Source organism: Heterodontus francisci, chromosome 42 (genome assembly GCF_036365525.1).
Source record: "Heterodontus francisci isolate sHetFra1 chromosome 42, sHetFra1.hap1, whole genome shotgun sequence".
NCBI lineage: Eukaryota > Metazoa > Chordata > Chondrichthyes > Heterodontiformes > Heterodontidae > Heterodontus > Heterodontus francisci.
The window spans coordinates 9,241,522-9,267,325 of record NC_090412.1 but is presented as its reverse complement, the minus strand read 5'-3'; the positions used below and the strand labels follow the sequence as shown (position 1 = coordinate 9,267,325).

At 42.7% G+C, this 25,804-nt stretch overlaps 1 protein-coding gene and 1 long non-coding RNA gene across 10 annotated transcripts in view; one reads left to right on the top strand and one right to left on the bottom strand.

Moving 5' to 3' along the window:
• LOC137355318 (uncharacterized) overlaps window positions 1-13,695 on the bottom strand; it is a 39,075-nt gene extending 25,380 nt beyond the window's left edge. The window contains exon 1 of the long non-coding RNA XR_010970904.1: window positions 13,480-13,695. This is a non-coding gene — a long non-coding RNA (uncharacterized lncRNA). The remainder of the gene's footprint in view (window positions 1-13,479) is intronic.
• A 4,865-nt stretch (window positions 13,696-18,560) lies between these two features.
• Window positions 18,561-25,804, top strand: part of ndst2a (N-deacetylase/N-sulfotransferase (heparan glucosaminyl) 2a) — a 480,630-nt gene continuing 473,386 nt past the window's right edge. For 6 of the 9 annotated variants that reach the window (XM_068020517.1, XM_068020510.1, XM_068020513.1 and 3 more), the window contains exon 1: window positions 18,562-18,737. The gene's annotated coding sequence lies outside the window, so the exon portion shown is untranslated. Of the gene's footprint in view, window positions 18,738-25,535; window positions 25,641-25,804 lie in introns of all 9 variants that reach the window. The other 3 variants (XM_068020521.1, XM_068020523.1, XM_068020512.1) reach the window with 2 other exon arrangements.

Below are 25,804 nucleotides of genomic sequence, written 5' to 3'. Positions count from 1 at the left end.
AGGATAGCTTAAGTATATTTCCATTAAATTGAATTGAAAAGTATGATTTAAAACGTTAAGGCAAGTGTATCAAATCCACTCTTTGAAGATATTATTGTTCCAGTAAGGTTATTTCTTAATCCACCTCCTCCCACCACCTTGTATTTAATCGATTTTATTTTTCTAGATTTCTCTGTCTACAACAACAATTTGCATTTATGTAACACCTTTAACATAATAAAATGTCCCAAGTCACTTAACAGGAATGCAATTTGACAATTTCTGTTCATAAGGAGATATTAGGACAGGTGACCAAAAGCTTGGTCAAAGAGGTATGCTTTAAGGAACAATTTACATGAGAATAATGAGGTAGAGAGGCCAAGAGGTTTAGAGAGGGAATTCCAGAGTATAGGGTCTAGGCAGCCGCAGGCACTGCCATCAATTGTGGAGCAATCAAAATCAGGATGCACAAGAGGCCAGAAAAAGTAACCGATAGTTCCTTTGGGGTATAAATTATAAATTTATAAAAGGCCTGTGGTATAATGACTTGGATGCCACTAGTTGTGAGGTGCTTTGGGATGTGCTAAGGATGTGAATTTAAAGTCTTTCTTCATTTCAAACATGGCACTTCCTTATAAATAAGGATGTTTTCCAAAGGGGTAAAAAATCTATACATAATCAGAGATACCAACAAGCTGATTACAGTGTTAAATAATCGTTCTATTAATAAAACAGCAAAAACAACACAGGAGCTCAAATAATTCATTTAGGAGAATTATATTTAGTCGATTTTTTTATTCTTTTCATGGGATATAAGTGTCACTGGCAAGGCCACCATTTCCTGCCCATCCCTGATTGCACTTGAACTGAGTGGCATGCTAGGCCATTTCAGAGTCAACCACATTGCTGTGGATCCGGAGTCACATGTAGGCCAGACCAGGTAAGGACAGCAGATTTCTTTCCCTAAAGGACATTCGTGAACCAGTTGGGATTTTACAACAATCGATGATAGTTTCATGGTACCATTACTGAGACTAGCTTTCAATTCCAGATTTTTATTAATTAATTGTATTTAAATTCTGCCAGCTGCCATGGTGGGATTCAAACATATGTCCCCAGGGCATAAGTCTGAGCCTCTGGATTACAAGTCTAGTGCTATTACACTACGCCACTGTCTCCTCTTAATAGGCTTAGTTTAGTTTAGTTTAGAGATACAGCACTGAAACAGGCCCTTCGGCCCACCGAGTCTGTGCCGACCATCAACCACCCATTTATACTAACCCTACACTAATTCCATATTCCTACCACATCCCCACCTGTCCCTATATTTCCCTACCACCTACCTATACTAGGGGCAATTTATAATGGCCAATTTACCTAGCAATCTGCAAGTCTTTGGCAGATGCTCCTCAAAATCTACCTCTTAGTAGTTCTTGATGTGGCTTGGTGACAAATTTTGTTTGATAAACGCTCCTGTGAAATGCCATGGGATATTTTACTATGTTAAAGGCACTACATAAATGCAGGTTGTGATGGGGGCACCCAAAACATGTATAAATACTGTTCCTACTATTTAACTACTTTTTAATTCCTAAAGTTTATATTGTATTCTGTACAAAACATCATTTTCACTAATATTGAGAGGTTGTGGGCAGTGTGCCATCCCATTTTTCAGCACACAAACCTTTAGTCATGGTATTAAAATTGCTTTTTCTGTCTTGTAACCTATTTTCACTTTCTGCCTCGGGCACAATTCTGCCTCTTGTTCGGCCCAGTGCTTACTAACCACCGAAGGGACACATTATTCAGCTCCACATCTAATGCCCATTACTGGGGAGCACGATAAATATATTTTCAACCTGAACTGTTCCTTTCAAATGTAAAACAAGGAATGCGGGAAAGCATAAATGAATATATAAGGGCAATTCTGAAACCTACAGGGAAAAGTCACACCTATAAATTAGCTTCTCCATAAAAAGCCCAACAGTCGAGTAAGCAGCGAATGGATTATTCAAAGCTTGTTGACCAAACACCAAAGGGATAAAAGAACGTTTGTGATTTCTTTTTCTCTACCACCCCCCCCTTACCCCACCTTCTGCATTTGACAATTATCGAAGAAATAAAGTACAACTCAAGGAAACAAACACGCTAAAAAGCGCAACAACAAAAAATGCAACTAAACACCGTGGGACTGGTTGGAAAATGCCAATTAGAAAGCAGGCATTATTCTCATTGGAAACAAAAGGACTTTTGACAAGGCTGATCATCTTTTGATGGTCAAAGAAAGTCTTTACGAGACGGAAGGCCAAATTGTAGTAATTAAAGGAACTCTCCAGGACCCCCAAAGTAATTTCTGCGCACACTGAACAAGACTCCAATATCCACTTCCTTGCATCAATTAATTATTATTTTTAATGCATTTTCTGCACAGCCTTTGGGGGAGGGGAAAATAAGTTTTCCCACATACAGTCCAGATTACATCATCATCGGACAGCTTGTTAATACTGGCCAAAAATACACAGGAAGCCGGAAATATCAACATAGGAGGGATTTTTTAAAATTAGATTTCATAAAAATAGATATTTGGCTTCTCAATGAAATGGAAGAGGCTTGCTCTGTGGTAAGAAAAATAATAGATACTCAAAACACAGGCGCAACTCCTAGATTCGCAGGGCAATGGGGACAGAGCAGGAGTAAGTTCAATTAATTGGATAGCTCTTTCAAAGAGCCAGCACAGCTAAGATGGGCTGAATGGCCTCCTTCTGTGCTGTTTCATTCTATGATTCTACATCGGGGAGCAGTAGCAAGATGTGTGACATTATTCCCTGAGAAAAGCACGGCTGACAATCTGACCCGATCCGTTAATGACTGCTATCAGCAAAAGTCAAATCTCATTTATCATTTGTGCCACAAAAAGAAAAGATTCTAATGAATTCACACCATGAGCGAGCTGTGGGAGGACTGACTGATTTACTTTAAATATTAAGCCATTTGGAGTTTTGTGTTAAAAACCCGCTATCTTCATCAAGCTTCATTTATTCTCTTCAGGTAAGCGAGAGGGCCCAGCTCTCTTGCATCATTTAGGTCACAATCGCTCAACCACTTTTCAAAACACTTCACATAAAGGAAGAAATTGCATTTATATAGTGCCTTCCACAACCTCAGGATGCCCAAAGTGCACCAAAGCCAATGACGTACTTTTGAAGTGTAGTCACTGTTGTAATGAAGGAAACGTAGCAGCCAATTTGCACACAGCAAGCTCCCACAAACAGCACTGTGATAATGACCAGATGTTCTGTTTTTGTGATGTTGATTGAGGGATAAACATTGGCCAGGACACCGAGGATAACTCCCCTGTTCTTCTTCAAAATGGTGCCATGGGATCTTTTACGTTCACCTGAGAGGGCAGACCGGGTCTCAGTTCAACATCTCATCTGAAAGGCAGCACCTCCAACAGTGCAGCACTCTCTCAGTACTGCTGTGGAGTGTCAGCCTTGATTTTTGTGCTCAAGTCATGGTGTGGGACTTGAGCCCGGAATTTTCTGACTCAGGGGTGAGAGTGCTACCCACTAAGTCACGACTGACACCTAAAAACATCCCATGGTACTTCAGAGGAGCGTTATGAAACAAAATTTGACACCGAGCCACATAGGTTAGGTGACCAAAATCTTGGCTGAAGAGGTAAGTTTCAGGGAGCGTCCTCAAGGAGATGCAGGTGCTGTTTAGTTTTCAGTGGGACATCTCGATTTTCAAGCATGTACTTGATGGCTATCCTGAGACCTTTTTGCACAAGTGGACACAGCATTCGTTTTTTTAAAAAATCATACTGTTTATTTTGTGAATGCAAGTACAGATGAATGAAACTCTGCAAACGATCCCTTGGGTCACATGAATTACTAAACATAACAAAAGATGCGACAATGCGATGCTAATTTCACTCATGTTGCCTTGATGCACAAAGCACATAATAGTCCACAGTTTCCAATTAGTTTCTTGTCCTAAGAAATGTAATCCCAAAGGGAAAATTAGATTACAGCATGCTAATAAGAGCCAGATCAGAAACTCAATATGGTACTAATAGATGCAAAACTGCTCCATTACTTCGTCAACATTTGAAAGGTGTCCTTTTGTTTTAGAAGGCCGATGATAAGTTTTACTGCTATCCTCATTCCTTGAACATTCCTTGGCACAGCACTTTCTTACATAAGGTATTAAGTTCACATATATCTCTGGCTGTATGCTTTGACATAATGGCGTTACCATAGAAATTGTTAAGATCAAATCATTTCAATCGACACTTATATACTCACCACCACCCACTATTCCGCCCCTGCTCCCCCCAGTTTTCCAAGCTACTGGCTGGAGAAAGAAAGATTGAATTTGCATTTATATACTGGCTTTCATGACTCCAGGACATCCCAAACTGCTTTACAGCCAATGAAGTACTTGTGAAATGCAGTCACTATTGTAATGTAGAAAATGTGACAGCTAATTGCTGCACAGCAAGATCCCAACCAACAGCACTGTAATCCATTTTACTGATGCTCGTTGGCGGATAAATATTGGCCAGGACACCAGGGAGAATTCCCTTTCTGTTCTTTGCAATAGCACCATAGGATTGTTTACACCTACCTGAGAGAGCAGACAAGGCCTCGGTTGAACAACTCATCCAAAAAATGGCACCTCTGACAGTGCAGCACTTTCTCAGTACTGCACTGGAGTGTCAGCCTAGATTATGTGCTGAAGTCTCTTCGAGTGAGACCTGAACACACAACCCTCTGACTCAGAGGCAAGAGTGTTACTCATTGAGCCACAGCTGGCACCAAAAAGTTCTATGGCCACCAGAAACCCAATGATGCCTCATTTAAATACCTATGAGCCCAGGTATCGAGTGCCAGGAGGCTGTTCAACTGTGTCGGGAACAGGAGATGTCAGGGTATAGCCTAACTCAATTATGTCCTTATCTGACACCCAACAAATGTACTTTCTTGCATTGTCACAAATGGTGACTAAGAGCAGAAACCCTAGCTAATCATTCCTCTGCCTGGCATTGAATTACCAGTTATACCATGCCAACTGTTGACTTTGCTCAGAGGAACTGATTCAGCCTAGAACAGGAGTTGAAACTGGTCCCATGATGGTCCATAAGGCTCAGTATTACACCTTTATCTAATGAGCCATTCTGAAACCAAACATTTTAATTTCAGTGCACGTCCAAAGAGATTTTATAATCTGAAAGCCCTGGTGAACCATTGATGTACCAGTCATGTGACTGTTGTAATTTCATGTAGACTTTAAATATGGTCATCAGGAACATTTTCACTGAAATTTCTACTCACTACTCAAAAGATATTCGGGCCCCCACTGCTATGAGCCCTATTTCAAACCAACAACCCACCCAACAGCAGAAGTACCTATTTCTACCTCCATAACACTGTCCAACAGCAATAACAATAACTTGCATTTATATTTATATATCAAGCCTGTGTCCTCAGTACCTTGCTCTATGGCAGCGAGGCCTGGACAACGTATGTCAGCCAAGAGCGACGTCTCAATTCATTCCATCTTCGCTGCCTCCGGAGAATACTTGGCATCAGGTGGCAGGACCGTATCTCCAACACAGAAGTCCTCGAGGCGGCCAACACCCCCAGCTTATACACACTACTGAGTCAGCGGCGCTTGAGATGGCTTGGCCATGTGAGCCGCATGGAAGTTGGCAGGATCCCCAAGGACACATTGTACAGCGAGCTCGCCACTGGTATCAGACCCACCGGCCGTCCATGTCTCCACTGTAAAGACGTCTGCAAACGCGACATGAAGTCCTGTGACATTGATCACAAGTCGTGGGAGTCAGTTGCCAGCGTTCGCCAGAGCTGGCGGGCAGCCATAAAGGCGGGGCTAAAGTGTGGCGAGTCGAAGAGACTTAGCAGTTGGCAGGAAAAAAAACAGAAGCGCAAGGGGAGAGCCAACTGTGTAACAGCCCCGACAAACAAATTTTTCTGCAGCACCTGTGGAAGAGCCTGTCACTATAGAATTGGCCTTTATAGCCACTCCAGGCGCTGCTCCACACACCACTGACCACCTCCAGGCGTTTACCCATTGTCTCTCGAGATAAGGAGGCCAAGGAAGATATAGCACTTTTAACATAGAGAAAAGTCCCACAGTGCTTTCAGAGGCGTAATCAAGCAAAAATGGATGCCAAACCAAAGAATGGACTATTAGGAGGAGTGACCAAAAACTTGGTCAAAGAGGTGGGTTGTACGAGGCCTTAAAGGAGGAAAGGGAGGTGGAGAGACAGATGGATTTAGGAGGAATGCCAGCATGTGAGGCCTAAACTGTTGAAGACAGAGCCCCCAATAGTGGGATGAAAGGAGGGAAGGAAGCACAAAAGGTCAGAGTCAGGGAGTGATGAAGGAATGGGTGTAAGGCTAGTGGAGGCTACAGATAGCAATGGGCAAGGCCATAGATGGATTTAAACAATGAGGATAAGAAGTTTAAATTGGAGGAACTGGGAGCCAATGCAGGACAGGGATAAATGGGTGAGCAGGATGTATTGAGGGATAGGATGGTGTCGCAAATTTTTGGATAAGTTGAACTTTACAGAGGGTAGGAGGCTGGTCAGAATTTCATTAGAGTAGTGAAATATGGAGGAAAGACATGGATGAGGGTTTCAGCACCATATGGGCTGAGACATGGACAGAGGTGGGGGATTTTACAGAGATGGAAGTTGGTGATCTTTGTAATGGAGAGTATATGGGCTCTGATGGTCAGCTCAGAGTTGAATAGGGCAGCAAGATTGTGAACAAGCTAATTCAACTTGCAACAATGGCTGGGGAGGGAAATACAATGAGGAGGGTACAGATTTTGTAGCTGGGGCTGGAAAAGATGTCTTCAGTCTTCCCAATATTTAATTAGAGGAAATTGCAATGACTGCATATTGGACCATCAGACTGACAACACAACGGCGGTAGATGGGTCTGGAGAGCTGGTGGGGAGGTAGAGCTGAGTGTTGTGAGCAGACTTGTAGAAGCCAATCATGTCTACAGATGTTGCCAAGGGCCAGCATGCAGATGAGAAGGAGTAGGGGTCAAGGACAGATCCTTGGGGACTCTGAAAGTAACGGTATGATCTATGCAGAAAGGGAAGCCATTGCTGGAGATTCTTCGGCTGCAATCAGGTAGTTATTAGTGGAACCATACGAGGACAGTCCACTGAGATGGACAAGCATTGAAAGATGATGGTGTGGTCGACTGTATCAAAGGCTGCAGAGAGGTCAAGGAAGACAGAGTGATAATGCACCATGGTCACAAAAGATGCCAATGGTGTCTTCGGCTGTTTTGATGCTGTGGTAGGGATGGAAACCAAATTGGAGAGGTTCAAACATGGAGTGACAGAGAAAATGGCCATGGACATCATTTCTGCCTTTACCTAAACCCTATTGACATTGCAAACCTCACTGCACCTGCCTCAATGCCTCTAAAAGTCTTTCGAACTCAATACATCTTATATAAAGTGCAAGCTGTTCAAAACTTGTCTGTCATATCCTATCCCACTCACCAGTCACTTCTTTCCTTACTGACCTCAACTGTCCCCTAAAGCATTAACTTCAAAAATTCTCCTCTTGTTTACAAGTCAGGCTCTGCAACTGTGTATTTCCCCTTCCTCTCTGCTCCACCATCATTGGCGGAGTCTCCAGTAGTCAGGGACAAGCACTCCAACACTCTCTGGCTTAGTTCCTCCATCCCTTCCCACCTTCAAAACCCTCCTCAAAACCTACTTATTTAATCAGAAAGGCACGGATTTTAATCAGTAATAGTCAGTATGGATTTGTTAAGGGAAGGTCATGTCTTACTAACTTGATTGAGTTTTTTGAGGAAGTAATAAGGAGGATTGATGAGGGAAGTGCAGTGTATGAGGTCTACATGGATTTTAGTAAGGCATTTGACAAGGTCCCACATGGCAGACTGGTCAGTAAAATGAAAGCCCATGGGATACAGGGGAATGTGGCAGGTTGGATCCAAAATTGGCTCAGTGACAGGAAACAAAGGGTAGTAGTTGACAGATGCTTTTGCGAATGGAAAGCAGTTTCCAGTGGCATTCCACAGGGCTCAGTGTTGGATCCCTTGCTGTTTGTGGTATATATTAATGATTTGGACTTAAATGTGGGAGGCATGATTGGGAAATTTGCTGATGACACAAAAATTGGTCATGTAGTTGATCGTGAAGAGGATAGCTGTAGACTCCAGAAAGATATTAATAGTTCAGTTGAGTGGGCGGAAAAGTGGCAAATGGAATTCAATCCAGAGAAGTGTGAGGTAATACATCTAGGGAGGGCAAACAAAGCAAGGGAATACACAATAAATGAGAGAATATTGAGAGGGGTAGAAGAAGTGAGAAACCTTGGAGTGCATGTCCACAGGTCTCTGAAGGTAGCAGGACAGGTAGATAGAGTAGTGAAGAAGGCATATGGAATGCTTTCCTTTATTGGCTGAGGTATAGAATACAAATCAGGGATGTAATGCTAGAACTGTATAAAATGCTGGTTAGGCCACAGCTGGAGTATTGCGTACAGTTCTGGTTACCACATTACAGGAAGGACATAATTGCTCTGGAGAGAGTACAGAGGAGATTTATAAGAATGTTGCCAGGGCTTGAAAGTTGCAGCTATGAGGAAAGATTGGATTGGCTGGTGTTGTTTTCCTTGGAACAGAAGAGGCTGAGGGGTGACTTAATTAAGGTGTACAAAATTATGAGAGGCCTAGATAGGGTAGACAGGAAGGACCTGTTTCCCCTAGCAGAGAGGTCAATTACCAGGGGCGCAGATTTAAGGTGATTGGTAGAAGGATTAGAGGAGACATGAGGAAAAACCTTTTCACCCAGAGGGTGGTGGGTGTCTGAAATTCACTGCCAGGAATGGTGGTGGAGGCAGAAACCCTCAACTCGTTTAAAAGGTACCTGGACATGCACCTGAGGTGCTGTAACCTGCAAGGCTATGGACCAGGTGCTGGAAGGTGGGATTAGATGGAGCAGCTAGTTTTTCTCAGCCTCACAGACCCAATGGCCTGAATGACCTCCTTCTGTGCCATAATTTTTCTATGGTTCTAGGACTTCAGTCAACTTCTTCTCATTCTTCTACTTGGTGTCCATTTCCTTCCACTCCTCCACTACCTCTTTCCTGTGAAGGGCCTTTGACCATTTTGCTACTTTAAAGATGAAATATAAGGGAGAATTGTATTTTATGCAGCTTAATTATAATTTGCTTGAATAGAAGTTTTGAATTATTGTAACCATTTTCTAAAATTAGTGAAAATGGAAAGTATGTCACCCACATTGTGTGAATCCATTTCCGATGCCACATTGAACACTGAGCAAGAATGAAATGTCCAGATGCTGCCAGGTAAAAGGGAGGTAATTTTGAATGCACTGAATCAAATTGAAGTAACTACCCTTTTATAATAAAAATATAGGGCACATCATATGTTCTTTACTTTTGGAAGTGATTGTGAAAGTTATTTTCGACTTTGCTGTTTCAATTACACTCTTGACAACCACAAGTATCATTTAATTGCTAAGATAATTCTGCAGTGATAGTAATATTAGGATGTAGGCTGTCTGTTACATTAGCCAAGAGTTGCATTGTTGCATATGTACTGCTTATGTTCTTATGTGCTGAACTAGACAATAACTAAATATATCTTCTGTTTTTGTTATGAAATAGCAAATATTAAGTTAATGATATCAAACGTAATGGTATACCATGGGTTTATTTCAGGCCATTCTTTAGGGAGAATATCACTACTGTCAACATTTCACAAACTCGCGATGGGGTCTGAACAGAGTACAAATCTCCTTCTCACCATCCTCTCTCCTACTCCTTCTCTTGATACTCTATCTCCTGGTCAAGTATTTGCCTCTATCTTCAGTTTCCCTTTTGCTTTGCATCCCAATTTCATCTTGATTAATCTCATTCTTACCATTCTATTCTCCTGCACCTTTGGCCTCAATGCATCTAATCTACCTCTTATCCCTTACAGCAGCAACAAAATTGAAGCTTATTGTTGAGAATAGCGCTGCACAGTCATTTTATTGGGTACAGTGCTGTTCTAAATTTATGTCTATTCACTGCCAAATTTCAAATTGTGTAAATATATCATGTAAGAATAATTTAAAAATCCAAATTGGCAGCCGATGTGTTGCAAAGCTGAGGTACATGACCCTGCAGCCACAGTTTTATCAAAGTGATAATACATCCAGTGAGCTGGGATCACATAACCCACCAGTCTGTAACTGTATAATTGCTCTTTACTATATAAACTACACATTTATCACACACAGCAGCCCAAAGGGATTGATGTAAGGAAGAACGGCGAATGCTGGGAATTGAAAATAAAAATAGAAAATGCTGGAAATGAACAGGTCAATCAGCATCCGAAAGAGAAAGACACGCCAATATTTCAAATGAGACCGTTCGTCAGAACGGATTGAAAGCTCTGACTCAAAACGTGCTGTCTTATTCATTCCCAAAATTGTGCTTCCTTGTCCCACTTGATGAGAAGAAACGTCAAAGTCAATCATTTAATAAACAGTTGAATGCTACAATTGGAAGGAGGGCAACTATAATGTCATTCTATATGACTGAAAGAAGATGGGCTGAATAGCTTTCCTCTCCCTTACCTATTTTGTGATCTGAGGTAAGCTTAATTCCAGCTCCGTTGCAATGCAAAATGAATGTGTGCCACCTCCCAGAGGCCTGCAAAGTCTCTTAGGTGAGTTCATATTAAGCTTTAAGGATCCAATTACAAGCTATTTATCTTGAATTCTTTATGTCCTTACACGAGATTGGGATGAATTTGTTAATAAGGACATTTCCCCCCTGAAGCTATGATAAATTCAGCATTCAGTGTTGAAGTTTCAAATTGAGCTAAGTATGAAAATAGAACCAAAAAATATTAAGTGAAATGAAACTAGGTCATTGAAGGGAGGTATAGATACTTACAGGTTAAAGTATGTCAAGAGTAATCATGACTGACACTTTTGGGTGACCAAGGGTGAAGGATGTTACCAGGCACAATTATATGCAATCACTATTTATATCACTTTATTGATGTCGTTGTCACTTGTTCATTCTGTATCCAAGAATAAACTATATAAAGTCATTCAACTTGCTGTCATCTCACAAATTTGTACCATCTTTCCCAGAATGTCATATTTGAATTTCTCCAATCAGGTTTCCCTATACCACAGTACCAAAACTCTTATCAAAGTCACAAATGACATCTTATGACACTGTGACAAAGGTAAACTATCCCTTCTTGTCCTTCTCGACCTGTCTGCAGCCTTTGACTACACCATCCTCCTCCAACACCTCTCCACTGTTGTCCAGCTGGGTGGGACTGCACTCATTTGGTTTCATTCTTATCTGTTCAGACGTAGCTAGAGAATCACAAGCAATGGCTTCTCTTCCCTTTTCCTGCACCGTTATCCCTGGTGTCCCACAAGGATCTATCCTTGGACTCTCCTATTTCTCATCAATATGTGGCCCTCAGCAACATCATCTGAAAATGCAGTGTCAATTTCCACATGAAGCTGACAACACCCAGCTCTATCTCACCACCTCCTCTCTCAATCCCTTCACTATCTCTAAATTGTTACACTGCTTGTCTGACATCCAGTACTGCATGAGCAGACCTTTCCTACAACTGAATAAGCTATCGTTTTAGATCCCTGCCACAAACTTTGTGTCTTAGCCACTGATTCCATCCCTCTCCCTCTCTGAGGCTGAGCCAGACAGGTTGCAACTTTGGTGTCCTATGTGACCCGAAGATGATCTTCTAACCACATATCCACACCATCAGTAAGACTGCCTATATCCACTTCTGCAACATCGCCCTACTCCACCTCTGCCTCAGCTCATCTGCTTCTGAAACCCTCATTGTTGCTTTTGTTACCTCTACACTTGTCTATTCTAATTCACTTTTGTCCGGCCTCGCTTAAGGTCATGTAAGCTTGAGGTCATCCAAAATTCTGCTGTCCAAGTCCCATTCATCCATTGCCCTTATGCTCACTGACTTTCATTGGCTCCCATTTAAACAAATTCTTGATTTTAAAATTCTCATCATCGTTTTCAAATCCCTCCATGGCATTGCCTCTCCCTATCTCTATAGTCTCCTCCAAGACATCTGCACATATCTAAGTATGGCCTCTTGAGCATCTTCAATTTTAATCGCTCCACAATATGTAGCTGTACCTTCAACTGCCAACACTCTAAGCTCTGAAATTCCCTCCCTAAAACTTGTCACCTCTCTTTCCTCCTTTAAGAGCTCCTTAAAACCTATCTTGTCATTTGCTCTAATATGTCTTTTTGTGGCTTGGTGTCAAATTTTGTTGGGTAATGTGGTCCTGTGAATCGCTCGGGGACATTTTATTACATTAAAGGTGCCATAGATCTACAAATTGTTGCTGCTGTTGTATTGTTAGTCAAAAATTAACAACAGCTGTATTAAAAAATTGAATACTAATTTTGCAAAATTAAAAAATATCATGTTATTTTATCAGAGGGGCCCCTCCTTAAATTGAAGGGCAGGGGAATGGCTTGTAGTTTGCTCTGGTGGACACAGAGCTACCAAACATTGGTCTCTACACTCCAGTGGTGTACTGACTGAGTGCTGCACAGTCAGAGGTGCTGTCTTTTGGATGAGATGTTAAACCAAGGCCCTGTCTACCCTCTCAGGTGGAGGTAAAAGTTCCCATGGTGCTATTTCGAAGAAGGGCAGGGGAGTAATCCCCAGTGTCCTGGCCAATATTTATCCTTAAACCAACACCATAAAAAGAGATTATCTGGTAATTATATGAACATACAAGTAGGCCACTCGAGCCTGCTCCACCATTCAATAAGGTCGTGGCTGAACTAATTTCACATTTCCACCTACCCCCGATAACCTTTCACCCCTTGCTTGTCAAAAATCTATATACCTCTGCCTTAAACATATTCAAAGACTCTGCTTCCACTGCCTTTTGAGGGAGAGAGTTCCAAAGACTCACGACCCTCTGAGAGAAAAAAATTCTCCTCATCTCTGTCTTAAATGGGCGACCCCTTATTTTTAAACAGTGACCCCTAGTTCTAGATTCTCCCACAAGGGGAAACATCCTTTCCACATCCACCCTGTCAAGGCCCATCAGGATCTTATATGTTCCAATCAAGTCACCTCTTAGTCCTTTAAATTCCAGCGGATACAAGCCTAGCCTATCCAACCTTTCCTCAGAATATAGCCCACCCATTCCAGGTGTCAGTCTAGTAAACCTTCTCTGAACTGCTTCCAATGCATTTACATCCTTCCTTAAATAAGGAGACCAGTACTGTACACAGTACTCCAGATGTGGTCTCACCAATGCCCTGTGTAGCTGAAGCATAACCTCCCTACTTTTGTATTCAATTCTCCTCACGATAAACAATAACATTCTATTAGCTTTGCTAATTATGTGCTATAACTGCATACTAACCTTTGGCGATTCATGCACTAGGATACCTAGATCCCTCTGCATCTCAGAGCTCCGCAATCTCTCATCATTTAGGTGATATGCTTCTTTTTTATTCTTCCTGTCAAAATGGACAACTTTGCATTGACTACACTTCAAAAGTGTAGCTTCACATTGGGCTGTGAAGCACTTCGGGGCATCCAATAGTTGTGCAAAGTGCTATATAAATACCAGTTTTTCTTTCTGCGATAGAGAACAGTGTATGCCTAAATAGCCTAGGCCCACTTAAAAGGAAATGAAACCCGACAGTGCAATGAGGTTCACTATTTGAATCGAACAGTGAAACTCTCACGAGTTTCCACCCTGTGGAAAGCCCCAGATTCAGACCCACACATTTACAATTTTTTCATGAAGCTGAATGGTTGGTTCTTCTGCTAATCTCATGAACCTGCCTGCTTCATATCCAGCTCACAACAGATTATTGAGGGGAAGTTGATGACCAGACATTTTTGCATTTCCCCTTTGGGAAGTCTGGAATGCTGTAGAGGTCACTATCTCACAGGTCAAAAATAAGAAACGTGTAATAAAGAAAGACTTTGCATTTATTTGTTAACATTAATTTTAAAGATGTGGCTTGCTGGTTAGACCAGTATCTAATGCCTGTTCCTAGTTGTGCTGAAGAGGTTAGTTGTGGGCCACCATCTTGAACAGTACTCCCACCATGCTGTTGGATAGGGAGATCTGCGATTATGGCTCAGTGACGAAATATACAGTCCCTTTCACGACCACAGGATGTCCAAAAAGTGTTGTTCAGCCAAATACCTTTTGTAGTATAGTCATCATGGCAACCAATTTGTACACAGCAAGGTCCCACAAAGAGCAATGAGATAAACCACCAAATAATCAGTTTTATTGATAAAAGCAAAATACTGCTGATGCTGGGGATCTGAAACAAAACAAAAAGTGCTGGAAATACTCAGCAGGTCTGGCAACATCTGTGGAGAGAGAAGCAGAGTTAATGTTTCAGATCTGTGACCTTTCACCAGAACTGGCAAAGGTTAGAAAAGAATGAGGTTTTAAGCAAGTGAAGGGGAGAGGGGTGGGGGAGTGAACAAAGGGAAAGGTGTTTGATAGGGCAAGAGAGATTAAATAACAAAGCTGTCCTGGGACAAAGGCAAAGCGTGTGTTAATGCTTGTGGTGAAAGACAGAGAGAGTGTTAATAGTGGAATAATGAGCAGCTCTGACTGCATGAAAAGCAGGCACATGGTTAAAAAATAAAATATTAATAAAAGGCCAGTCATGCTCTGAAGTTATTGAACTCAATATTCAGTCTACAAGGCTGTAGTGCGTCTAATCGAAAGATCAGGTGCTGCTCCTCGAGCTTGCGTTGATGCTCACTGGAACACTGGAGCAGACCAAAGGCAGAAATGTTGGCATAAGAGCAGGGAGGAGTGTTGAAATGGCAAGCAACCGGAAGCTCGGGGTCATGCTTTCAGACTGAGTGGAGGTGTTCAGTAAAGTAGTCACCGAATCTGCGTTTGGTCTCCCCAATGTAGAGGAGACCATATTGTGAGCAGCGAATACAGTACGCTAAATTGAAAGTACAAGTAAATCACTGCTTCACCTCGAAGGAATGTTTGGGCCTGGGATAGTGAGGAGAGAGGAGGTAAAAGGGCAGGTATTACACCTCCTGCGATTGCAGGGGAAAGGGTCGGGGTAATGGAGGAGTGGACAGGGTGTCATGGAGGTAATTTCTCTGCTCCCCTCACTCACTCTAACCTGTTTCCCTCTGAACTTGCTGCACTCTGTTCTCTCAGGTCTAAGCCTGACATTGTGATCAAACCTGCAGACAAGGGTGGTGCTGTTGTTGTCTGGCGTACCGACCTCTACCTTGCAGAGGCTCAGCGCCAACTCTCAGACACTTCTTCCTACTTCCCCCTGGACCATGACCCCACCACCAAACATCAAGCTACTGTCTACAGGACTGTCACTGACCTCATCTCCTCTGGAGATCTTCCCTCTACAGCTTCCAACCTCATAGACCCACAGTCCCGGACAACCCGCTTCTACCTCCTTCCGAAAATCCACAAACAGGACTGTCCTGACAGACCCATCGTTTCAGCCTGTTCCTGCCCCACTGAACTTATTTCTTCCTATCTTGACTTTATCTTTTCTCCCCTGCTCCAGCCTCTTCCCACCTACATCCGTGACTCTTTTGATGCCCACATCATTTTGACAATTTCCAGTTTCCTGGCCCTAACCGCCTCCTCTTCACTATGGACGTCCAATCTCCCAACACTTCCATTCCCCCACCAGGACAGTTTGAGTGCTCTCCGCTTCTTCCTTGAACAGAGGCCCAACCAGTCCCCATCCACCACCACCCTCCTCTGCCTTGCTGAACTTGTTCTCACATTGAACAACTTCTCCTTCAACTCCACTCACTTCCTTCAAGTACAAGGTGTTGCGATGGGTACCTGCATGGGTCCTAGTTATGCCTGTCTTTTTGTGGGATATGTCGAACATTCCTTGTTCCAGTCCTACTCAGGCCCCCTCCCCAACTCTTTTTCCGGGACATTGATGACTATTTCGGTGCCGTTTCCTGCACCCGCCCCGAATTGGAAAACTTTATCAACTTTAATTTCAATTTCCACCCTTCTCTCACCTTCACATGGTCTATCTCCAACACTTCCCTTCCTTGACTTCTCTATCTCCATCTCTATTAATATTCATTGTGAGCCCACCGACTCCCACAGCTACCTCAACTACACTTCTTCACACCTGCCTATTGTAAGGACTCCATTCCATTCTCCCAGTTTCTCCGTCTCTGACACATCTGCTCTGATGATGCAACCTTCCACAACAGCACCTCTGACATGTCTTCCTTTTTCCTTAACGGAGGATTCCCCCCACTGTAGTTGACGGGGCCCATGGCCCGTGTCCGGCCCATTTCCCACACTTCTGCCCTCACGCCTTCCCCTCCTTCCCAGAACCGCGACAGGGTTCCCCTTGTCTTCACTTTCCACCCTACCAGCCTCCATATCCAAAGGATCATTCTCCGCCACCTCCAGCGTGATGCCACTACCAAATGCATCTTCCCCTCCCTTCCCCTGTCAGCAGTCCGAAGGGATCGTTCCCTCCGCGACATTCTGGTCCACTCCTCCATTACCACTGACACCTCATTCCCTTCCCACGGCACCTTCCCATGCAATTGCAGGAGGTGCAATACCTGCCCATTTACCTCCTCTCTCCTCATATCCAAGGCCCCAAACGCTCCTTTCAGGTGAAGCAATGATTTGCTTGTACTTCTTTCAATTAAGTATACTGAGGCGGGGCTAAGGAGTGGCGAGTCGAAGAGACTTAGCAGTTGGCAGGAAAAAAGACAGACGTGCAAGGAGAGAGCCAACTGTGTAACAGCCCCGACAACCAATTTTATCTGCAGCACCTGTGGAAGAGCCTGTCACTCTAGAATTGGTCTTTATAGCTACTCCAGGCACTGCTTCACAAACCACTGACCACCTCCAGGCGCTTACCCATTGTCTCTCGAGACAAGGAGGCCAAAGAAAACTTTGCTGTTTACAATGTGGTCTCCTCTACATTGGGGAGACCAAACGCAGATTGGGTGATCGCTTTGCTGAACACCTCCGTTCGGTCCGAAAGCATGACCCCGAGCTGCTGTTTGTTTGCCATTTCAACATACCCCCCCAACTATCATGTCAACATTTCTGTCTTTGTCTTCCCCCAGTGTTCCAGTAAACATCAACACAATCTCAAAGAGCAGCACCTGATCTTTCAATTAGGCACTCTACAGCCTTCAGGACTGAACAGTGAGTTCAATAACTTCAGAGCATGACTGGCCTTTGTTTAATATTTTATTTTTTAACCATATGCCCGCTTTTCATGCAGTCAGGGCTGCTCATTATTCCACTATTAACACTCTCTCGGGACTAATGCTTTGTCTTTCACCACAAGCATTAACACACACTTTGCCTTTGTCCCAGGACAGCTTTGTTATTTAATCACCCTCTGCCCTATCAAATACCTTCCCCTTTGTTCTCTTCCCCCCCATTTCCCCTCCCTTGCTTAAAACCTAACCTTTGCCAGTTCTGGTGAAAGGTCACAGACCTGAAACATTAACTCTGCTTCTCTCTCCACAGATGCTGCCAGACCTGCTGAGTATTTCCAGCACTTTCTGTTGTATTGATATTGGTTGAGGGGTAAATGTTAGCCAGGATACTAACCAGTGACCCTTCTTCAGAACTCCTACTCTTAAAATAGTGCCTTGGGGTCTTTTATTTCCACTTGAGGGGTCAGACAGGGTGGGTGGCTTAACCGTTCATCAAAAAAACGGCATTTGCGACAGTGCTGCACTGGGAGTGTCAGCTGAGACTGAATGCAAGTCTCGGAGAGGGATTTCCACCCATGACCCTCTGATTCAGAGGCGAGAATGCTGGAGTTGGCAACAAGCATGGAAACGCGGGAGCAGCGCTAAGAAAAGTTACACCGATAGATTTGTATTGGACAGGTACCCAAATCACGCATTAATTGCCGGAATTTGTGAACTGGGCGGGTTCTGCTTGGAAACTTGCCAGACTGGACAAGGTGACAACTCTATTAGTAAAGAGACAAGAAGCCAAGGTTGCAATCCACAAGAACTCAATGACCGCCCACAACCTCTACCCTTTTTAAATGAGGTGCATCACACGAAGATGGCTTTAAAACTCTTCGTATCGCCCTTCATCCTGCACAGAGCGAGCATTGCAGGTGTTACCCACACCAATCCAATAACAAAATACTGCATTAACCCAGCACAACTCTGCAACCATCGCCGCCCGCCCAGGCTCTGACTGTCTCAGCTCTTGCAGCATTCTGATACATATCCGTGAGGGATACAATTCAGACCCAACCATCAGCTGCTGGGGGGAAATGGGGATCTCTGCGCACTTCCTATTCTCATTACAACAGACATCATCTCCCCTGTCAGCTCCTATTAGTGTGACAGGATGTCTACCATCAGCTACATCTCTTGGAAACCCACCTTTTCATCTTTTCCCCCTCTCTCTATAATTATCCACCCCCTTGCTTTTTGCCTCTGAATGGTTGGCGCCACGTCTGGGCTGAATGTAGCAATTCTCTGGCTATGGCGTCTTATGGAGCCGTGTAGGCTTACAGAGAGGTGGCGTTTGCAGGCTTTTAATATAATATATTAAAAGAACGCAGAATTGCTGCAGCTTCCTCCTCCCCTCGGTGGCCGGACCTGCTGAGAGCTACAAGAGAAACGCAGGTACGGTGAATGCTGGCAAAAAAAAAGAAAGTTAATGAGCAAATGCTGGCGTTGAATTAGCTTTTTGCATTGGGTTACTGTATCAGCAGGCCTGTGTTACATTGTAACTGCTCCAGATTGTGTCCACTGGACTAACTTTAACTTTAATAGCGCATTGTGTGCTTTGCAGCCAAAGCAGAAATTGTGCCTAGAACTTTGATAAATGAACCTAATTATTGCTCAGTACCGTTGGAATATTTTTTACTTTTTGCATCATCCCGGGCTGTTGTGTGACTTTAGCGTTAGTTTCTTGTTGATTTCAAAGGGCTTGTGTAATTGACACAATGCGAGCCTTGTAAGTTTCGCCTCGCTCCCCCGTTTCTTTCCAATAAACAAGCTGCAAACACGCAGTGTAATTACCCTGAAATGAAGCGTCTCCCCACATCGTCAATAACAAAGCTGCCTTGCTAACCTCGTGCTAGTATTGTGCTGGGATGTCTTAGTCCCTCAGCCCCCACTCCTCTCTGCTGGAAGGTGTTTACAATTGAATCTGTTCCCCAAAAAGGTCAGTTTCTGATATCAAAGCGGTCATAGTTTGTACTAAATTCTGAACAGAGATGACTCTAGTCGCAACAGCTGTGCAGTTTTGTATCCTATTCACAAGGGAAAGCCGCAAACTTGATAGCAGATCATTATCCGTTTGCCAAGGGTACAAAGAGTGCCTTTTCTACCAGATTTAGTTGATTGACGGAGAATGAAGATACTAACAGGTTTTCCGTTATCTAGATTTATAAAGGGAGAAGGACCATAAATATTCGTGCTATGTTTAAAGGTTCCTACTGAGTAAGATGTATTAACCGTGCAATTTCAATGTTGATTTCTGGTATGTGTTCGCAGGGTTGGTTACATTGCAGTGAGTAGATTACATCATGTTGATTAACTGTGAATAAAGGCAAACAGGATATGATAGTCTGTTACAAGATAGACAAAACTTGAGAATCAGCTGCTTTTGTCCACTTGAGTGATTACAACACCTAAAATTTTTTAGAAGTATTTGAACTGACATGTTTACAGGTAGCATCTTGCTGTTTCCTAGGGCTCACACGGATTGGGGATGGAAACCTTTAATTAAAAACTTGAATTTATATAGCGCCTTTCACAACCTCAGGACATCCCAAATTGCTTTACAGCCAATCAAGTACTTTTTGAAGTGTGGCGTCCTGTGGTAAATCTGGCAACCAATTTGCACACAGCAAGCTCCCACAAACAGCAATGTGATAATGACCAGATAATCTGTTTTTGTGATGTTGATTGAGGGACAAATATTAGCCAGGATACAAACAAAACAAAGAGTTTTCCATTAGAATTCAGTCACAGTTGAAACATGCAACATGAGCTGGCAAATGAATTTTCTGTCCTTACCATTTGTGACCTTAACCAAAGGGGGTACTTAATAGTGCTTTTCTTTCAGAATCGTTTTGTACAGATTTCCACACTAGATTGGTTTAATTGTTGCCTTTCAGTGGAAAAACTTCTGCAGATTTGGCAATGTTTGAGGTTTCTTGTTGAATTGCATGTAGCATTTTGTAAAGTTGACATTTGAAGCACATATTACATGCACCTTGCTTAAGTAGGTCAACAGATAAGGTCCATTTACTGCAGGAGCATGGCAGCAGTAGTAACCACTGCTAACTGCAGCTAGTGTGTCAGGCTGTCTGTGCTAAAATTGTAGTGGCAGCATGCTACTTCACATTAACCAGGTACAGTAACCTCCCCATCATGCTGATGCTGCATGGACACATGCTGCTTAATAATACATAGAATCACAAAGTATAGCAGGAGGCCATTTGGCTCATCGTGCCTGTGCTGAATCTGCAAGAGCTATCCAATTAGTCCCATTCCGCCCTGCTCTTTTGCTACAGCTTTGCACATTTCTCCTTTTCAAGTGTGTGTGTGTATATATATCTCCATTTCTCTTTTCAAAGTTGCTATTGAATCTGCTTTCACCACCTTTTCAGGTCCTGTGATTCAGATAAATAATAACTCGCTGCATAAAAAATTCTCAATTCATTCCATCTTCGCTGCCTTCAGAGAATACTTGGCATCAGGTGGCAGGACTATATCTCCAACACAGAAGTCCTTGGGGCGGCCAACATCCCCAGCTTGTGCACACTACTGGGTCAGCGGCGCTTGAGATGGCTTGGCCATGTGAGCCGCATGGAGGATGGCAGGATCCCCAAAGACACATTGTACAGTGAGCTCGCCACTGGTGTCAGACCCACCGGCCGTCCATGTCTCCGTTGTAAAGACGTCTGCAAACGCGACATGAAATCGTGTGACATTGATCACAAGTCGTGGGAGTCAGTTGCCAGCATTCGCCAGAGCTGGCGGGCAGCCATAAAGACAGGGCTAAATTGTGGCGAGTCGAAGAGACTTAGTAGTTGGCAGGAAAAAAGACAGAGGCGCAAGGGGAGAGCCAACTGTGCAACGGCCCCAGCAAACGGGTTTCTCTGCAGCACCTGTGGAAGAGCCTGTCACTCCAGAATTGGCCTTTATAGCCACTCCAGGCGCTGCTTCACAAACCACTGACCACCTCCAGGCGCGTATCCATTGTCTCTCGAGATAAGGAGGCCCAAAAGAAATAAAAAATATTCAACTGATTTCCCCCAGGTTTTTTTTTGCCAACTGACCTGTTAGTTCTTTGGTATCTATTCTTCTTCCACTATCAAAAAACCTCTATTAACTCACCCCTTCACCTTACAGTGTTGATCTATTTAAATGGAGAGAGATTGCAGAATTCAATTGTACAGAGGGATCTGGGTGTCCTGGTACATGAATCGCAAAAAGTTACTATGTAGGTACGACAAATGATTAGGAAGGCAAATGGAATGTTGGCATTTATTGGAAGGGGAATAGAGTATAAAAATAGGGAAGTTTTACTGCAGCTGTGGAGGGCCTTGGTGAGACCTGGAGGACTGTGTACAATTTTAGTTTCCTTATTTGAAAACGGATATAATTGCGTTAGAAGCAGTTCAGAGAAGGTTCACACGACTCATTCCGCGGATGAAGGGCTTATCATATGAAGAAAAGTTGAACGGGTCGGGCCTATGCCTGTTGGGAGTTTAGAAGAATGAGAGGTGATCTTATTGAAACGTGTAAGATCCTGAGGGAACTTGATAGAGTGGATGTTTCCCCTTGTGGGGAAAGATTAGAACTAGGGGGACCCGGTTTAAGAATAAGAGATCTCCCTTTTAAGACGGAGATAGGAGAAGTTTTTTCTCTGAGGGTCGTTAGTCTGTGGAATTCTCTTCCCTGGAAAGCAGTGGAGGTTGAGTCATTGAGTTTATTCAAGGCTGAGTTAGATAGATTTTTGATGGACAAGGGAGTCAAAGGTTATGGGGGGCAGACAGGTAAGTGGAGTTGAGACCAGATCAGCCACGATCATGGAATGGTGGAGCAGGCGTGAAGGGCCAAATGGCCTACTCCTGCTCCTAAGTCCTCGGTTCCTATCTACTGATATGGAAAGACCTGTTGATTTCAGTATAGGTGCCTGTACCATGTATTTATAAAGAATATGTCCTTTTGACTTTTTAAGAAGTGACTCTAATTCAGCAACATTAGCTATGACAAGATTGGTGTTAGACATTAAGGCAGGACTCCAGAAGCTTGAGCACATAATCTAGGCTGATGACTTCAGTGCAGTGCTGAAGGAGTGTTAAAGGTGCTGGGTTTCCTACATTTGCCTGTATAGGTGGGTGTAAAAGATCGCATGGCATTGTTTGAAGAAGAACAGGGAAATTCTCTTGGTGTCCTGGCTAATATTCATCTGTCAGTCAACACTGCCAAAATACGATGAATTGGTTATTCCTCTCTTTTCGGCACCAAGCTACACTATCTGCAAGTTGGTGGCCACGTTTGTTATAATAACAGTTATTGTAAAAGTAATTCGCTGATTGTGAAGTGCTTTGGGATGTTCTGAAGGCACGGTAAAAATGCAAAACTTAATGTTTATAAAACAGCAATAGTGCAGGTGTACACCAATCGGAATCTCAGATATCAATCTCCTGTGATTGCATATGAACATTTGGTCATCTAGATTATGATGATAAACATGCCTGTTTGGGGTGATACGCAAGTTGTATTTTGAAGACATTGAGCTGTTTTCTTATAACTGAACTTTATGATGATTATTGTACATAAGAAATAGAAGCTTGATTTGGCCATTTGGCCCTTCAAGACTGCTTCGCCATTCAATACGATCACAACTGATCTTTTACCTTAACACACCTTCCCGCACAATCCCCATGTCTCTTAATTCCCTTATTACCCAAATATCTGTTGACCTCTGTCTTGAATATATTTAATGACTGAGCATCCACAACTCTCTGGGCTAGACAATGGTTTCTGCATTGAATAATGTTTAGGGTTGGGGTTAAAACAGTGTTCTATGACAATGTTCTTTAACAACCAGTTTTGAACATTGAGTAAATGCAGAAGATTCTGGAAACACTCCGCGGGGTTGTGCAGTGTCTCTGGCAAGACAAACGGAGCTAACCTTTCAGGCTGCTGGTCTGTTATCAGTACTTATTGAACATGTGTTTTAGAATTTGTTATATATCCGTAAGATGAAATGGTGGGAGGAAGTCCTGTAGATGGCATACTCCTCCGTTGAAAATTAGGAATACAAATTTCCATGCACAAATTACCTTATGCTCAACAATGTGGTTTGCTGTGCTCATTACCTCTTGGATTTCTGTTTGCGAATATGCATGTAAAGAAGACAAAAAGTGCAGTACTGGGGGTTTTCTTCGCTCAGGAACTCTCCGCAATTCTTTGTGCATAAAAAACCATTGCTTATTAAAATGACTTGGTACATTGATAATTTATATAGTGTCATTGACATAAGGCACTGACTTGTGAAAATCAGGGGTTATTTTGTTTATGCAATTTTCGGAATTTGTCCAATGCCACAATCCCATCAATGGGAGTAAAAGCAGGAATTTTATCTAAAAATACCGTCTGCTCAATGAAGTGGTTACGGGTAATGACTGCAGCATTTTATAACTTGGAAAACTACCATTCTTTCTGTAAAAAGGTGCTGTAAATCTCCATTGGCTACAACTTGTGACAAATGTGTTGCTGAAGAGGCAAAATAAATTCTAATTTACTCTTCATTCTGAAACTAAAGATTTTACTGTATGAAGCTAACCTAAAATAGATTGTATACACAACTCAATGCAATGGAACAAGTCAAAATTGTGAGCATTTTTATCACGTTCTCAATCTTTTGAAACTTTTTTTTCTAAGAAATTGCGCATGCTGAATTTCTCAGCATTTTCAGCTTGAAAGTTAAGATTCAGATCCCCATGATAGTTTTGGAAAAGTAGCTCCTGATTCCTATTATGGGCAATGTGCCTTGGCAGTAACTTCAAGGCAGTAATTAATCAAGGGCTTTCAGATTGTGTCCTAAATCACAAGCATAGTTGAAACTGGTCACAACAAGCATTTGAAATATGAGGTTAGATTATAGCCACAAAATCGCTTCCTGGTATCTGCTACTGTTCACAAATATATATGGTTTTAATTTTATTTTCCCGTTCCGTGTGCAAGCCATGCAGATGTTAGTTGGTGCACTCAATGTCTTTAATGTACAGTAATATACACATGTACATTGTCAATTGTAACATTGTTGAGTTTGAATTCTACGGTCAATCACTGAGATCCTGTATCTATTATGCATACATTATATGTATTCCTCTATCACCCCTCTTTCCCACTCCCTCCCTCCCTCCCACTCTTTCCCTCCCTCCCTCACCCTCTCTGTCGGACACAATGGGCCTGATTTTAACTCTGTGAATGGGTTAAAATCTCATCTATTTTAATGTCTACACATAAGCTAGAACTCCCTGGTGCTTAAATTCTATCTGCATGGCCTTTGGAGAGCGTAATTCTGAAGGTGCAGCATAATTGCCCTTTCACAATGGCATCCAGAATTTCTGCAGCAACTAGTATTTTGTTTTCCCTTCTGGTAATTGTTGTCATGCTTGGTGTGTATGCTTGTGAAACAAAATGATATCTGAAAATCGTGCAGAAATTGAGTAGTTTGGTCATTATGGTGGTACTTGACCGATTAGCACTGGGGGCTTTGGTCTTCCATCAGTTACTTATCTCTCAGTTGGTATTCTGTTACTTTTTGAACTGTTCACATTTAGTCGGATACTTAGTTAAAATAAATACTTATTTTTGCCTGACAGAAGTGTGACTTTTTGAGATGTGATGCCCTTGAAATGAGTGGCGAATGGCAAACTACTATTTATATTCTTTCTGTCAATCAGATTAAAGTCGCTGGGTCTTGGTTTTGTGTGTGTGTGCGCGCGCGTGTGTGTGATCAAATTGTCTCAAATTTCATATTCACAAGCCAACAATAAATCACATCCAGCAAGGAAGAGAAGGAATGTATGAATCAAATTCAAGGAAACTATGAAGCTCAACCTCTGTTGTGAATGACTAAAGCTGTATTCATGATAAGCATGTGGAGCAGAATGCTGAGCAAGTATCCCAGGGGTGCATGTGGAGAGCTCTGATCAATAGTGTGGCGCAGTTAGCAGTATGACTTGGGATCTGTCGGGTGCGCCGCATACTGTACAGTTAGCACAAAGACAACTGTAAGTTGGCCTCATTGCTAAACATGTGTCTGTGCAGACCTGTGGAGATTTACTCCTTGCAGTGAATGGGAGCTATAGTGTGCTGTAACAGTGAGCTAACAAGTGATTGTTGATTTTCCAACTTTCTCAAATGAATTCCTGTCTCCTCCTGCAGTTATGAGGGTGAGATGTGCCAGTTCACAGATGCCAGTATTTCTCTTTGCTGGAGAAATTGCCTGAATGTCTAATGATATCACCAGGGTCATTACTGGATTACCAGGTAAATGGAAACTGTCCAAGTCCAGACTTGTTTTAATGCATGGATGAAATGATCAAAAATAAATTAGTGTAAGGTGCTGGATATTGGAGGACTGTAATGTATTATATAATTAAATATATTTCAACCTCAAAATTCCCATTATTCATTTTTAACCTTTTTAAAAA